The sequence below is a fragment of the Cryptomeria japonica genome, chromosome 1 (genome assembly GCF_030272615.1).
Source record: "Cryptomeria japonica chromosome 1, Sugi_1.0, whole genome shotgun sequence".
Classification (NCBI taxonomy): Eukaryota; Viridiplantae; Streptophyta; class Pinopsida; order Cupressales; family Cupressaceae; genus Cryptomeria; species Cryptomeria japonica.
Window position 1 is genome coordinate 235,992,351 of NC_081405.1, and position 13,102 is coordinate 236,005,452.

The 13,102-nt window shown below is 36.3% G+C and overlaps 1 pseudogene; it reads right to left on the minus strand.

The window, feature by feature from the left end:
* LOC131042243 (soluble inorganic pyrophosphatase-like) overlaps nucleotides 1–13,102 on the minus strand; it is a 153,859-nt pseudogene continuing 140,757 nt past the window's right edge.

Below are 13,102 nucleotides of genomic sequence, written 5' to 3' on the forward strand. Positions count from 1 at the left end.
TTAAATTGAGTGTCTTATAAATTCAACAACAGTTGATGTAGGAAGGAATGTATCCACAACAACTTCTTTGTTTTCATTTTTCTTGTCTATACGTTGTCAAGAAAAACTCAAGATAGAAGGTGTAGAAAAATAGATAGCTTTGATCAAGGATTATAGCTTACAAAACTTTAACTATTAATGGTATTATATCAAAAATAGAATGCATTCAATATAGTATAATTCTTGTTAAGCAAAGGATACAATCTTCAAAGAAGCGTTGAATCTCTTGTAAACGATGAGGTCGAAAGCTCTGAGATGTCCTTATGATGACGGAACTCGAGATCATCAACACAAACAAAAATTATCTTGTCATCCTTTTCTCCCTGTTCATAGTATTCATGTTACAGTATATAAAGAATTTTAGTTAGGCCAACCTGTGAGAAACTTGACGTACTAAAAGTACCCAAGGATTGTTTCCACTACACCAAATTATAGATACACACCTGGTCAATCATAGGCATCAAACTGATTGCTCTAGCACGGAGAAAACATCCCAACAAAACAAGTTCCTGTTGATTTTCACAAAACGTAAAGTTCCTAAGAGCCGACACTTATTTCAATAACAAGATGCATACAAATATTTGCGGGTCTAGATTCAATCAACCTAAAAGCAATTGAGAAACATCAAATGATCTACATACTGAAGGTCTCAAGCAATACACGAGAGAGAGGCACAAATGAGTGACACTTATTACTAATGAAAGTTGTGTTACCAGCACGAGTACCAGGTACATCCAATGGATCACTATCCACACACAGTGCTCATGGAATGAACCCATAATTATGAGGATAAACAATTGATGAGTACAAAATCCGATCAACCTACGTATAAATCATGGGATAAAAATTAGTAACCCTAAGATGGAATAGAGTATACACATAATAATAATTTAAAGAAAGGAGCAACTAGAAGAACCTAACTTTTCAACTCACAAAGAAAACAAGATTACCTTGATCAGACCAGTCTTTTTGTCCAGTTCATACTTCACTTTACTTCACTTTACTTCTCTTACTAATTTCCACAACCTAGAGTATCAAAGAAAATATTTTAGTCTCCTAAATGTCAAAGAACATAAAACATTTAGCCAGTGACCAAACATCAACCTTTGAATATCAATATATTATCAATATCAATTTCTTAATGCTGTCCCAACCATTTGATTACAAACATGTAATTACAAGAATTTGAATGATATTATAACACTATTTCATATCCTCACTCTAATTGTCTCTCACTTTCTCTATTGCATTCATGTTGCTTCCAAATGATTGTGAAGAGTGTTTATATATCAGCCTCAACCCTTGTGAATGATGTTAGCCAACCTCAAGGTGGCACAAAGCCCAATGTCTTGATGAAACATGTAGTTGGCCAAATTTGAAGGTAGAATCTCCCGGATTGAATGCATAGATGTTAAATTTCATGTTGTGAATTCTTAAAAAAACACTCTTGGGTCTAATGTATCATGTGATGTGTTCCTTTGTTGTTGCAAAATTTGAAAAGATACTACAACTTATGAATAGTGAAACTGAGTGTTAGTTTGTCAAGCCCAACGAGGTTCAAACCAAGTTATGACTTTTTGGTTATTAGAATCTCCTGAAAAGTAAAGGAGCATTGCTAAACATATATTATGAACCTTTAGGTGAGATATGCAACTACAGTTCAATGCAGTAGGATCTGTTTGCATTAAACAATGACTAGAAAACTGCAAACAAAAAAACTGAAAGCATAATATATTTGGTTGATGCAAGTTCACTCTTACACCCTAGGATGTCCTATCAAACATCGAGGGTTTGAAAAGTGAGTCCCTCACTTTCAATTGGCTAGAGAGAACCAAGATGGTCTACCTCAACCTTAAAAATCCAACTTCAATCTTCTTTTGGCCTGTCTTTCAACTTTACAATATCTTCCTCCTACAACCTATCCTTGGTACTTCCACCCTACCATCCAAAATCTCCTATATCTCCTCCTTTAGTTGTTGAGGTATTTTAGTTTGTTGTTGTACTACCAATCATTAATTTTTGACTTCCTTTCTTGATACTGATTAAGACTTGAAACATTAAATATTAGTGATATGCCCAAGCCTTTCGGTAACTCATCTTCATTTCCAATTTCTGTATGAAATCTCTCAACAATTCTACAAAGACTAAATTTATTCATATTCAACTTATTGTATGTTCCAAGCGTAAATCATTTCTTGCTCAAATATACCATCACTTTGTCTCCAAATGCAACATTCTTGTGTCTCCTTTTCTCATCAACCTTTTCCTTATATCTACCATTCATCTTTTCCAAGTGACTCTTTAATTTCACATGAATTTGCTTCATATGTTCTACAAACTCTATTGCTTCTACATTTCTGGTTGTGATTATTGTTTTTTCTTATTGCAAACACATTCCTTGCCATATGCAAACTCAAATGGTGTTTTACCTATAAATCAGTTACTGAATTATTGTATGCAAACTTTACCTATGGTAGAATCGTATCTCAATTCCCATATTTTCCACTACTAGACATCTTAAAAAACTCACCAAAACTATTGTTTACAACCTCTGTTTGTCCATCTATTTATGAGTGATATATTGATTGATTCAAATATCTTCATCTTCTTCCACAATTTCTTCATAAAAACATTTAGCCAATTTTGTAGCTACTATATTGCTAGAGGACTCAGACAATGTGTAGAGAAGGGTTTGAACTCTATACTGATAGAAGGTGATGCATAGATACTTATCAATGCTATTAAGAATGGTGCCACACCAAATTGGAAAATTCAGAGAATTCTAAGGGACATTATGGATGCTCTAAATAAAGTTCCCAACTATGAGGTTAAACATGTTTTCAGGGAGACGAACATGGATGCAGATTGCATGGAAAATGTGGGAATAAATTTGATGACTAGGTTTTCGAGGCAATCTCGAGTGAGGATTTGGAACAAATTTTAGTGAACAACAATGAAGCCTCTTGGATCCTGCACAGTCTACATAAAGGCAAGGTGATGATTCTTCTCTTGGATTGACAGGTATAAGTCAATAAACCCTATAGAAACCATTTATTATTTGCTTGCTTTCTCTTTACACCCATCTTGGAGTGGTTTAATAATAAGTCAGGTTTTAGCAACTATATTTTGTCAAAACTTTAATTTTGTTTCTCACCTAAACTACCTTGACATCCACATGGTATATCTTATTCCAAATAATCTCATATATAGGCTCAACAATATGGAGAATGCTCAAGAATGACAAATTCTTCAGTGATCCTTGACCTTATCTAGAGCATGAGATAGTAGGAAACCTCAAACATACATAAAAACTTGGAATCTTGATTTTAATGATTTAAATGACAAACCATAAGTGAAACAGTTAAGAAATCGATAACGTAATGACATCTGCTAGCATATACCAGTGCCTTACTCCATTGGGCTCCAAGTTTATGAAATATCATTGAAACTTGACAAAAATTTATCTAATAGTTGATTAAATGTTAAACAATGTCGCCTTATAGTAGCATTTTATTTGCAATTTCTTACCCGAACTACTTATCAAATCCTACTACAAGCTTTATCCCTCTATGATATCATCCAAGCATTTTAATTAACCCCTTGGATTAAAGCATGAAATGAAAAATTACATACATCATAACAATGCAACAAGCAAATGAAACCCTTGATTTCATTAACTCGAAAGATGATAAAATCATACATAGGAGAGTAAGGATTTTGAAATTATATATTTATTAACTTTAAAAGCTATCTTCTATCAAATAATTGAATATATTTTATTTACAAAAGAACCCATTTGAAATTTGAAACTGATGATTATCTTCTATTTTGCTCTACAAAATGACATTACAATTCTCTGCTATTTATTCATGACTTCTCAAAATTGGAACCCAATCTTGTAGACCAGACCTACACAAGAGACCCTATTCAGAGATTTTGGAACCCTTTCTAATGGCCTTGATTTTCCTTTTATAGAAAATAAGGGAGTAAAAAGCTTGAGGCCAAGAGACACCTACCATCTAGAATGAACAAGCCAAGAAAGCCATATGCAATTCTATTACAAAATATTCCTTAAAACTACCCATAAGTTGGCACCTATGATAAAATAGAATCACAATTTGTAACTAAACATTGGCAGAAACAAAAGTGCTGGAGTTGTGCCATTATCATCCTGATGTCTCCAACCAGACTATGAGATGATTCGTTCTGTCCTACACAACATTTCCCTTCCTGGAAGGGAAACTGGATCCTAGCAAGAAGTAAAATCACCCCCAAACTAGAGGAATATCTCCAAACTTTATGCCCAGGATCAGAGAAAGTGAATGAAGAAGCTTATAGGTAAACATAATATGTTGGGGAGGGGTTGCAACTTCAATGTCATCGTAGAGATGACTGGCTTCCGCTCCCCACTCAAACAAATCCTTCTTTCATTCCCCTGTGGGATCCTTCATCAAACCCCTTGCCAGCTAGTGGCAAAGTAGAAGCAGAGAATGTATCAAAAATGGAAGAAAGATATGATCTTATCCTTAAGCCAACCTAGAACTCCAAAACTTGATTTTCCCATCATTCTTGAAGATGAAGTTATTCCCCTAACGGATAATACTTATCTTCCTCCTAAGAAGGATTCCCAACCTATTTCTATGGATGAAACTATGCCTTCTCCTAAGAATAACAATAATATTCCTCCTAAGGTTAGACCTATACCTCATCCTCATGATGGGCCAAGTCTCCTTCCTACACCAAACATTCCTCCTTTATATGGTACAGTTTCACTTCCTTGCTCTTATAGAGAGAAGTGACTTGCCTTTCCTCTTGTCCAACCTAAAACACATCAACCTAACCATCCAACTACCAAAGATGAGAACATTCCTTCTTCAACAAATATTCCTCCTTCTTAGTCTTCCACTAAGACTCGACATAATCATCGTGCGAGAGAGCACCGACGAAATTTTCGTGCTCGATATCATGAAGTTATTTATCAAACTATTCAATCTCCCAAAACACCAACAATTGACATAATTCCATTTTCTCCTAAGCAATATTTTGAACCTAAATCTCCAAATCATAAGTTGCAAAAAACATGTGATGGTTTTACTTCTATTCATGTTAAAACTCTTATTTTTATAAATCTTGATGAAGAAATAGGTGAAAATGTTATTCATGATGGCACTACAACTCCTAATGTTTCTGATAGTGAATATGAATACGTTGATGTTGACAAACATTTATTTGCAAAATTTTCAAAAGCCTTAATCCTAGCTCCTAGAAACGAACAAAGTGACTTAGCACATGATCACAGTCCTTGTTTGGATCTTTTGATAGCTCCATCTTTTGTGCTCAATGTCTCTCCTTTGGCATGGTTCCTGCCTTCCTGAAATAGTGATCAACAAGATCAGGAGGTGGATGTCGTGCTAGACTGGCTGCATTAATACCATAGATTCTCTACCTCTCTCCTTTCTTGCTCTTTTGTGACCATTCTTCTATGTGTATCCCTATTCTTCTATTTTCTGTCCCTAGTAATGTCTACTTGAGGACGATGCAAAGCATTGAGATCTTTTTTCATCTCTTTCATGTTGACTCAAAATACATGTGTTCCCTTTCTTCCAAGGTGGTTTGATTTCTTTGGGGAATGAGGACTATTCTATGCATATATATACATGATATACATGAGTTATCATACAACATACTGACCCTGAGGAAAACAAAGTCACCTTGTGCTTTGTGTTTTGTGTTGGGTTTATTCCTCGATTGGGGGCTAAATCCTTGCGATAACGTGCTCCCTCTTTTTCTCTCTCTTTGGTGTATCCTACCTTAAAGCAATCACTGCTGATAAGGCGTGTGTAATCGCTTTACTGTGGGGGCATACACGTCGCTCATATTTTCCTTCTTAATACTTAAATTTACTTAGTGAACTTGGCTTTGCTTTGTAATTTTTGGGTATCCTTTCTTTTCATGACTCATAGTGAGGGGAACCTTACTACTTGTAGTCATGGTTCTCCCTCTCGATCTTTGCTTTTTTGTCAATCGAAGTCATAAGATCCTTAGTCCACTGGGGGCTTGGTGTATCTCGCCTCCTTGACATGGTGAAAGTATTTCAATCTTGTTTCCTTGTTCTTTACCAGTAGTATTGGCGTCCGCCTATACTCCCGCTAAAGTGGGGGCTAAATGTAGCATCATAAAAATGTGCCCCTTGCAATTTTTGACCGCATTTGGGTCTATGCATTAGCAGACGAATCCCTAAGCCTGATCAGAGACCCGAGACATCATCAAAACATCAGCAACTTAAAATTTCCATCACCCCACACTGCCTTTTTGTCAATCCATGTCCTAAATTAGGGTAGGATAGGGGTGTGGCGCCCTTGTCCTCCTAGGACAAGGGCATGGTTGTTGGCATTGTGTTATCATTGATGTCAACCAGTATAGAAGGACAACCAGTATGGGAGTATTGTTGACATAAGTTGTCATTGATGTCAACCGGTATAGAAGGGATACACGTATAAGAGATGTATGTGTTGCACTATCATGGATGCAGTAATGATGAGATATCTTTGATATTACCTTATGTTGCAAGCTACCGATACAATCTGTCACCGGTAAAGAGAATATGTCAACTATTAAGTGTTGTATTAACATGGAGAAGACAAATCAACCTAGTGAGTGGTTGTCAGCTAGAAAGCTTATGACAAGTGTACAAGAAGGATGTACAGGTTACTGGTATGATGTGTGGATACAGAACTAAAAGACTCCCATAGGATAAAGATGCAGTCACTTTGTGAAGAGATGATTGATAGTGAGTGTGCCCCAACCAGATCACATGTGCCTATTTGAAGATATGCTGCACAAACAGGGAAGCCACATGAGTGCATTGCAAGATGAAGATGACAAGGATCCTCTACCACCAGTAAGTGGAGCTTATCTCCTATCATGCAAAGTGTGCATCATAGTTCTGTAAGATAAGGTAGAAGTGTTAAAGGCAGGTGTTTGAAGACTCACACTGGATCTATCGGTGAATCACAAAGATGCCTCAAGTACATGAAATTAGGGATATGCACTGGACTGATAGAGAAGGCATGATGAGTTTCTGAGATAGATGATGAGTGATAGGTTTATCACTTTGACAAACCGATTGAGATATGGTTTGGGCTGATGAAGAACAAGGCAAGACTGAACAGCTGCAGACTGAGGACAATGACCGGACTAAAGATGAATTTTGTTGAAGGTTGATGACATGGTATTATCAAGGTGTTTACTGGTAAGAATATCCACTGATAATGCTATCAAAGTGCAGATGTAGAAAACTCCCATCTTATGAGGATGTGCATAAGGTAGGTTGGCAAGTGTGCTAATTGATTGAGTGTTCCACCGGAAGAGAAGCAAAGTGCAAGGTTAATGACAAACCTGTTAAGGGTTTAACCGACAAGTTTGTAAGCCGGTAGATGAACCCAGTAATGGAGTTGGTTGGTGATCCAATCCATACCGAGATATATGTTCAAGCAAAGGTGGATGCCGACATAGTTCCATGTGGAGATAAAGTGGCATGTATGCACAGGTCAGTGTGTTGAGTTGGGGAAGTTTTAGGCAGCCAGGTAGATGGTGATAGGTCGACATTTATGTCAACTGTGAGATTCACGAGATGCAAAGCATAGGTTTGCGGCTTGAGGTCAATGGATAGCAGAGATCCAGCACAAACGGTTTGAGCAGATTGAGGAAGGAGAAGGAAACAAAAAACCAGTTTTGGTGATCGACCAAGAAATCTATTGACAGGTTAAGAGAAGGATGCTAAAAATAGAAGTCGTTTTCTAAAAGGAATGAAAATGGCAGGGTTGATTGATGAGTTATAGTTCATCAATCCCCTTCCAATTTGCAAAAATAATCCACAATTATTTTTCCCAAAATCCTCCTCACAAAGATTTCATTCATTCCCCAAAAAAAAACCAGCAAGAACTCCCTTTTAAAACCAAAAACCTTCCAGTAAAAACTCAAAATAACTTAAAATCAAAGGTCTCCATAAAATAAATAACAAAATCCAACCAAATAATAAGCAATAAAATAAACAGGTTTGTAAGCCAGCAGCTGAACCCGGTAATAGACTTGGTCAGTGATCCAATCCATACCAAGATAGATGTTCAAGAATAGGTGGATGTCGACACAGTTCCACGTGGAGATGAAGTGGCATGTATGCACAGGTCAGTGTGTTGAGTCGGTGAAGTGTCAGGCGGCCAGGTAGATGGTGATAGGTTGACATTTATGTCAACTGTGAGATTCACGGGATGCAAAGCAGAGGTTTGTGGCTCGAGGTCAATGGATAGCAGAGATCCAGCACAAACGGTTTGAGTAGATTGAGGAAGGAGAAGGAAACAAAAAAACCAGTGTTGGTGATCGACCAAGAAATCTATTGACAGGTTAAGAGAAGGATGCTAAAAATAGAAGGCATGTTCTAAAAGGAACGAAAATGGTAGGGTTGATCGATGAGTTATAGTTCATCAATCCCCTTCCAATTTGCAAAAATAATCCACAAATTTTTTTCCCAAAAACCTCCTCACAAAGATTTCATTCAATCCCCAAAAAAACTCCAGCAAGAACTCCCTTTTAAAACCAAAAACCTTCCACTAAACACTCAAAATAACTTAAAATCAAAGGTCTCCATAAAATAAATAAAAAAATCCCACCAAATAATAAGCAATAAAATAAACAGGTTTGTAAGCCAGTAGATGAACCCGGTAATGGAGTTGGTCGGTGATCCAATCCATACCAAGATAGATGTTCAAGCACAGGTGGATGCCAACATAGTTCCACGTGGAGATGAAGTGGCATGTATGCACAGGTCAGTGTGTTGAGTCGATGAAGTGTCAGGCGGCCAAGTAGATGGTGATAGGTCAATATTTATGTCAACTGTGAGATTCACGAGATGCAAAGCAGAGGTTTGCGGCTTGAGGTCAATGGATAGCGAAGATCTAGCACAAACAGTTTGAGAAAATTGAGGAAGGAGAAGGAAACAAAAAACCAGTGTTAGTGATCGACCAAGAAATCTATTGACAGGTTAAGAGAAGGATGCTAAAAATAGAAGGCATGTTCTAAAAGGCACGAAAATGGCGGGGTTGATTGATGAGTTGTAGTTCATCAATCCCCTTCCAATTTGCAAAAATAATCCACAATTATTTTTCCCAAAAACCTCCTCACAAAGATTTCATTCAATCCCCAAATAAACTCCAGCAAGAACTCCCTTTTAAAACCAAAATCCTTCCACTAAAAACTCAAAAGAAACCAATAGACTTCCCTCTCAAAAGCCATCAAATGAAAATCAAACCATCTCACAAAAATAAACTCAATAAAATAACTTAAAATCAAAGGTCTCCATTAAATAAATAACAAAATCCCACCAAATAATAAGCAATAAAATATCATAATCAAAATATAAATACCATCTCCATATCAAAGAGATAATATAAATAAAGCAACACATATTTATTTAACCATTAGTATATAATATTTACATAATGGTAATCTCACATTTAATAATAACTATACATGAGAATTATAACATATAGTCTTATGATCATTTTAATATCAATACTAACAATCATAAGTACTCACATAAAATAATATTATCAACTCAAAACATAATTAAAATATCACAGAAGAAAGCATAATACATAACCAAAGAAAGACACCATTCATCACATAAACAAGACAATTGATACAAGGATTTGAATATTGCCTTTATGGCAACTCCAATAGGTAAACCCAAGGCCATAGGTGATTGTCCTAGTGTGGTAAAATGGTTAGGGCTTAGACAACTTGAGGCCTATATGCTATCTCCATTACCTATTGGCAACAATGTAACAAACTAGGAGGGGTGGGGTGAATCAGTTTGCACCAAAAACTTCCGCAACTTAAACCATAATATTGATCTAATAATGACTAGTTAAGGCGTTAAACAACACCACATCAACAACACACATAACACCAAAAAAATGATGTGGAAAACCCGATTAAGGGAAAAACCACGGCACAATGAGATAATACAATGTTAGGAGTAAATGAAATATTACAATGGGGAATGCACATGATTCAAGCACAATGCCTAGACCTCACTTCTCAAAATAAAAAACCCAGAAAGGATACAACCTTAAGAGAAGGCCCACTACCTTACAAGAAGCCTCATTGACTTACAAAACATTCGAACAACAATCTCTATCGTATGAATTGTGAAAATAGCATCTACATATGCCTGGATAAAGTTTCGGTTAAGCACACAGTCTTCTCTGCAACACTTCTCTTCTTTTGTTCACTTCTGAAAGATCAGATCACTTGTTCACATATTCAATGAAAACACTCACAGACATTCATCTTACATGATTATTGTTGGCAACAACAATGAAGGCAAACTGACGGGGACAGGGGTGAATCAATTTTCACCGGATTAAACAATTTAAGCACAACTTCAAATATGATCAACTGCAGCAAGAAAAAAGATAATAACAATAACATCAACACACAACACTGATATTTTGACATGGAAAACCTGGTTAAGGAAAAAACCAAGGTCGGAACCTACCCACAATAAGATGATACTCTGCAGTAGTATGTGTAAATAGTACAACGGGGAATGCACATGCATTTAGGTACACTGCCTAGAGCTCACTACTAAAAATATGATAACTTGGAAGGCTATAACCCTCAAGTAAGGTTCACTACCTTACAATAACATTCAAACTACAATCCGATTTAGATGAGCTGAAAGAATAGCATCTACTAATGCCTGATGACAGTTTCGGTTAAGCACAATTGTCTGCCCTGCAACACACTCTTCTCTACACTTCACACTGAAAGATAAATTTGCTTGTTCACACATACACCACTCTCTGATAATGCAAACACAACACCCATACACCCATCACATAAATATAACACCTATTTATACAAATCATCAACCTTGACTACAAGGTCAGCTCAACCCTTAACACCTAATTACAAAATTACATCACATGATACATAAATCAGCCACTAGACCAATACAATGTCATTGCCGACATAGCATGGACCCAAATCAAATCCTCGAACATGAAACACCACCAGAAATCTCACCAAGATCAACGGTAACATGTTACACCATCGAAAATATCGCATAACATGAAGAATATCATCGAACCCATAATATCTTCAATAACACACAAAATGATTAGGAAACACCAAAAAGAACATTAGAATCATTTGCAATAACTGTACCAACACCACTTAATCAAATCTCCATCGATCAACACATTGATACTCAAGAACACTCAATAGTAGCAACTAGGATTAGAAAGATAACTTGCGGAGAACCAAATCACGAACCACCTGAATTGAAGATAAACACGAGCATCCCAAACACTCTCCCAAATACGCAACTCGAGATATAATCATTCTGGAGCACAATGGATCAAATACCATAACATTGCAACATTGAACACTGAAAAACCAATCTTCGTAATGGAAACCATAACTCAATCAAATCACCACTTATCATCATGAAACCAACACTAAATGAAGTATCTCTAGTTGATTCAACATATCAAATAGATAAACCAACCATATCAACTCACTGCAATCACCAAAACAACTCTCTGCAACACCGGAACACAAGAATATGTTGACATCAATGACAACAACATATCCTAGCAACAACAATATCCAACAATCTCCCCCTTTGGCATTGATGACAATATATGAATGTGAAAAAAGATCAATTAAGAACAACTTCAAATCTGATCAACTGCAGTAAGAACAAAGAAATAAATCAACACCAACAATCTCCCCCTAAGATCATGCACACAAAGCTTCCAAGATAAACTAGTTTTTCACATGCTTCTCTCCCCCTTTGACAGGAATGCCAAAGAAAAATACAAGTAATGCATGTTGGAAAATTCACACTCCAATGAGAAATTTTAGGTGATTGAAGGTATTGTCATTGATGGCAACCTTGTAATCTTATGGCACCGACACCGGCAGACTCTACACCAATAGATAGTTTACCAGAAGTGGCAAAGATAATTACCGGCACCCCAGCCGACAGGATTTTGTTTATTGCATTTTGTATTTAATTATAATATCTTTTTGTAAGAAGACAAGGTGAATTGTAATAGGACTCATATATAAGTATGAGATCTTATAGATCATTTGAGAAAGTAAGAAAAGGCAGATGTGAACATATGAATATTAAGACAGATTTTGGAGTAAAGTTTATGGTTATTTTGTGAGCTTAAACCGGTACTGAACCTGGCATAGCAAATGTTTAACCAAAGAAGTACATGATATTGGATTTGAATAATCCATTTTGTAAGTCAGTGAGACTTCCTCTTTGTAATTAAGCAGTGAGCTTTAGGTAGTTGGTCTTCCTGCATGTGCAGGCCCCTATTGTAAGTAATATTCATTTATTGGCCAGTGAGTGAATATTGTGGGTCACAAATCCCACCAAGGTTTTTCCCACACCGGGTTTCCTCATTAAAAATCTTGTGTTATGGTGTGCTTTCTATGTTGTGCTTATTGTTCTTATTTACTACATTAATTATGGTTTACCGATACACTATTTTGGAATGCAATTTGTTTAATAAGATTAGAAAATCTGTAAACCGGCAAGATAATGATTCACCCCCCCCCCCCCTCAGTATCTTTGGGAATCCTAACAATTGGTACCAGAGCCTGGTCCTCTAGTTTCAAAATCCTAACAGCTTGAGGAAGATTTTGACACTGGTACAGATGGATAACTTGAGAAAGCAATTGGAAACAACTCTTTCATATTATGATGCAGAAAAGTTGAAGAATATCAAACTTGAAGATAATCTGAAGGCTACACAGGAAATCATTCAAGGACTTCAGGAGAATCTTACTATTGCTAGAATAAAAAGAAGAGAACTTCATGAGAAGATACAGAGTGATGATGATGAAAAGGAAACTCTTAATGATCTTGTAAGCAAGTTGAAGCAATAAAACATGACCTTGAGGAATGAGATGTAAGATATGACTATGAGATTTTGTAAAGACACTGAAGACAGAAAGAAGAATGAAGATGACTTGACTAGGA